General features: G+C 43.1%; 1 protein-coding gene across 1 annotated transcript in view; it reads right to left on the bottom strand.

Annotated features, from left to right (window-relative positions):
• LOC106883693 (uncharacterized) overlaps positions 1-4,795 on the bottom strand; it is a 229,206-nt gene that overhangs the window by 812 nt on the left and 223,599 nt on the right. The gene's annotated exons all lie outside the window — the stretch shown is intronic.

Raw genomic sequence — 4,795 nt, 5'->3', positions numbered from 1 at the left:
ACTATGAAACCCCCTATATACGTGTGCGTGTGTGTGTGTGTGCGTGTGTGTGTGTGTGTGTGTTTGCGTATGTATGTGTGTGTTTGTGTATGTATGTACATGTGTAAATCTGTCTTGTGTGTGTGTGTATGTGTGTGTGTGTGTGTGTATGTGTGTGTGTGTGTGTGTGTGTTGTATTCACTTAAATACACTTCTATATGTGTGAAGGTATTAGTTTCGTGTGAAATACGAACTATGTATTCAACTGATAAGAGAGAGGGAAAAAGAGCGAGTGAGAGAGTAAGGGAGTGAGCGAATGCGTGTGTGTGTGTGTGTGTGTGTGTGTGTGTGAGAGAGAGAGAGAGAGAGAGAGAGAGAAATGTGTCACTGCTGCGATTCTGTTCACCTGATGTATTGCATCACAGTCTGCAACCGAAGACACCATTCTTCGCAATGTTCACAAGGAATGTTGACCAAATCGACGTCTCAAATGGACATCTGTGACTCATTATCATCACTTCTTCACTTTACCATTCTCTTCACTTATTATTCACTTTCTCATATACTTCTCCGTCTCTTTGCTCCTCTTCTTATCTGTCATTCTCTCTCTCTCTCTCTCTCTCTCTCTCTCTCTCTCTCTCTCTCTCTCTCTCTCTCTCTTTCTCTCTCTCCTTATTTTAACTCAACACTTGATTCTTTTCTATCAAACTCGATTCATGTTTCTAGTCCACAGCAGTTGTCTGCCCTTTGTGAGTTAAGGTATTTATGTTGGCGTTTAATTGTGGCGCTGCCATTTATAACAACGACGCATGTTGAGCACGTGACGGTGGATAGTTCTTATTGACATTAAACATAAGACTACAAACAATCTCACACATTCATATATAGATACATATACACACATATAAACCTGCATAAGCGTACATACGTATACACACATCCATCCGTCCATATAAACATACACACACACACTCATTTTTGCATGTAAACATACACCTCCGCCCTCATAAACACACACACACACACACACTCTTTCTCTCTCTCACACACACACCAACATTTATGTCGATCTAATGGGAGCAGTGGACATGGCCGGGTGGTCAACACCCCACACCCCCACCCGCTCTTTGCTACCCCAGTGAGTGTCACATTGTGAAACTGTCTTCTTCCTGAATCTCTGGTAACCGGAACTTGAGTGGACGACGTTTACGGTGGTGGTGGTGGTGGTGGTGGTGGTGACGGCTGATGTCGCTGTGTCGTAGACTTCATCCGTCACTCATTTTAACATCGTTAGTTGGTCCGTAACCCTATTTAATAGTGGTAGTGGTGGGGGTCACTGTGTTGCAATACTTCAGGTCAGGTCTTTGGTCAAAGGATACCTTCCACCCCACCCCTTCTCCCGCTCCCACCAACCATGGCAGGTCTGAAAGGGTTGTGGATGCTCTCCTTCCTCTTCTGGCTCATCATTAATAAATAATTTAGTCAGATTTGATTTAAGATATTCCTGCCGTGACCATTCCATCTGTTTCCTTTCAATTGTAATTTACTCCGATTGACATTATCTAATGAGGGTGTGGTTTAAAGAAGATTTAGTTGCTATTTCATGCAGATCGAATGACTACACAGAGGCTTTGACATTATTCAGTGAAATCGGGGTGATATTCACAAGCTGGATGTTTTCTGAAACACCCTTTCAAAATAAAACTCCATAGAATTTGTTCTCTACAAATGGCACATTTTCTAACCGTAACCCTCTTAACATTTAAACCCTTTATCAATCCTCCCACCTCTCTCTTTCTCTCTGCTGTTCCAAAATTAAGGCAGCCAACCTTTTTCAATTTTGCGAAAGCGAAATATTGTTATATTTCGGATCCGAGCGTTGCAATGCAATGGTAAATGAAACACAATTATGACAGAACCGCATTTGTTCGATATGACCACCTGTGTTTCGAATCACAACCTTAAGCCTAGGTGCGAATGCTTCACACACGACACGCAGTTGTTCTTGCAGAATTGAAGCCCATTCCTGGCGCAGATTTGCCTTCAGAGGGTCGAGCTCCAAAATGGAACAAACAGAAAAATCCAACGGGTTGAGATCGGGGCTTCATGAGGGCCATACATCCTTGCCTATGAACGACGGAATGTTTTTCTGGATCCAGTGTTGTGTCTGTTTGAAGCTGTGAGATTGTTCCAAGTCTGTTGAAGGCTCCAAGGTGCACCTTGAAAGTGCTCATTCGCCCATGGAAGCAGTTCAGCTTCCAGAATCTATTGTTGGGTGTTAATTTTAACACCCGAGGGAACAAAAACGAGGGAAGCCCTTTCAGTGGTCGTCATAGCCATCCAAACCTTAACTGACTGGATTTTGACGTAGCCAGAAACACTCCAAAGTCGGTCATTCTGGTGGTTTACTGTCGGTTCGATGTCAAATTTCTTTTCATAGTGAACCCCAGGTTGGGCAGCGTGCCTTCAGCAATCTGACGCAGGGTAAGACGATTTCTCTCTAGTCTCATAAACTTGCGTGAGCTTATGACTACGGATCATCTTGTAGGGGTGGGTCCTGAGATCCTCCTTCAGCACTCGATACATCGATGTTCGGCTTACTTTTGCTGTGGCAGCCAGTTTTCTGATAGAATGACGAGGATTTCACAGTATCTTTTCTGTAATACTTTTGATAAGCTGAGGAGTCCGCACGCTTCTTTTTCGGCCACGTCCAAATTGATCAGCAATGCCGCTAAGCATTTCCCCGGGGCTACTAACAATTCTGCCAGCTTGCTGCCTTTTAGATAACAATGATGATGATGATGATGATGATAAAGGCACAAAGCCTGAAATTTGAGTAGGGAGGAGTCCGGTCGATTGCACCAACCTCACTGCTCAGCTAATTGTTTATTTTATCAACTCCGAAGAGATGACTAGCGAAATGGACCTCAGTGGAATTTGAACTTAGAACGGAAAGCGCCAGCAGACAAGCTGCTAAGTATCTTGTCCAGCATTTAGTTCCACACACACACACACACACACACACACATACGCGCGCGCGCCCGCCATACACTCAGAGAAAGAAAGAAAGAAAGAAAGAGAAGAACGTCATTTGCTTCCAACGCGACTGTTGTTCTTTCAGTCTTTCTCTTGTCCTTTCACTGGTCACCTCAGACTTGTGGTGTGACGTCACGTGTTCCAAGGAATCTCATTGGTCGAAACAACATTTGCTTCGCATTCATTTCCGGTCGATTATTGACAGGAAAGACTAGCAACACCGGAAAAGGTTCGGCCAATATTTAGACAGGTTCAAATTCTGGAGGGGTGGGATCGAGTCGAGTCTATATTGGAAAGGTGGCTGGTTAGGGTAAGGGTAATCTACCCCCCACCCACTTCTTGTTATCTCAGAAATATCGGAGCAACTTGCTGTCTAGTTTTCTTTAGGACCTCACACATAAACACACATTCACCTCTAATCACTCACATATCTATACACACACACACAGCCACACACGAAGGTAGTGAAGCATTCATACTCACACACGTAAACACACACACACACGTCAATGTATTGACATGTGTGACTTCGTTTGTAAGTTGGGATTTTAGTGTGTACAAGCACATACATACACACACACCTCTATACACATATACACATAAACGCATAAACACACATATGTATGTGTGTGTATGTGTGTGTGTAGTTGTTTGTTCTGGTTAAACACACCGTTTTCTTTGTCTACATCACCGAGACATCGTCTCGCTCCCTTGACTCCTGCTGGCTTTTCTAAATGGACTTACACACACACACACACACACACCACACCACACCACACACACCACATACACCACACACACACACACACACACACACACACACACACACACACACACACACACACACACACACACACACACACACACACACACACACACACACCACACCATACTACACACACACACACGTACGCAGTTACATAGATATATGTGAGCGTCTAATGCCCCTTTAGCTCGTTGTTAAGAACCACTACTCAGGTTTCCCTACGAGAGAGGAACGGAAACCGATGTGCAGCCCCTAGGGGGTATTAATCTAACGTATGCCAGCCACTTCTGGCATCTTCAAGAGATGTCATTCTATTTCCGGGTGGGAGTTTCTTTTTTCCACTGCCAATATTAATTGGTTTTTACCCCCAAATTATTCCGGGTGTTTACCGTGTCGAGATATTTCAATCCTTGTCAAAAGACATATCGTTTCACAGTGGGCCCTTCTTTATTGACTGTCAACGACAAACAGAAGCTTCAACTGAATATTGTTTATACGAAGTGATAATATCTGAGAAAGGGCGCCATATACCCCCTCCCTCTCTCTCTCTCTCTCTCTCTCTCACCCTCTCCCTTTCACTTTTAATTCTCTATTATTGAACATATTGTTACTTATCTAAAAATACTTTACTAAAGAATGCAGCTATAAAAAACTAGGAAATGGCTTCTCTATGAGAAGGCCTCTGGTAGTTCTGTATTACTGGGTGAAGACGAAGCGTAGGTCGATCAAAATTTCTTCGGATCAAACCGAGACAACCTCCAAATTCTATCCATCATAGAAATTTCTGAAGAATAAAATCAGAAACTATCGAATGCATTCAAAGCCGTAAATTCCTTGCATTTGTATGTTTCAGCATCGAAGATTACAAGTCAGCAACTTGCAGTTTTTTCTTTTTGGCGGGTGGGAAGGGGGGGGGGACATTTTTTGACACCAGTTCCCTTCTGTCATTTTTCAGTTTTTACATTTTTGGGAAAAACTTATCAGATTTATTTTAAAAAGTTAAACCTTGTTTTA

Source organism: Octopus bimaculoides, chromosome 14, assembly GCF_001194135.2.
Source record: "Octopus bimaculoides isolate UCB-OBI-ISO-001 chromosome 14, ASM119413v2, whole genome shotgun sequence".
Lineage (NCBI taxonomy): Eukaryota > Metazoa > Mollusca > Cephalopoda > Octopoda > Octopodidae > Octopus > Octopus bimaculoides.
Note: the sequence above shows the minus strand (reverse complement) of the source record. Positions and strands in the feature narration are given on the sequence as shown.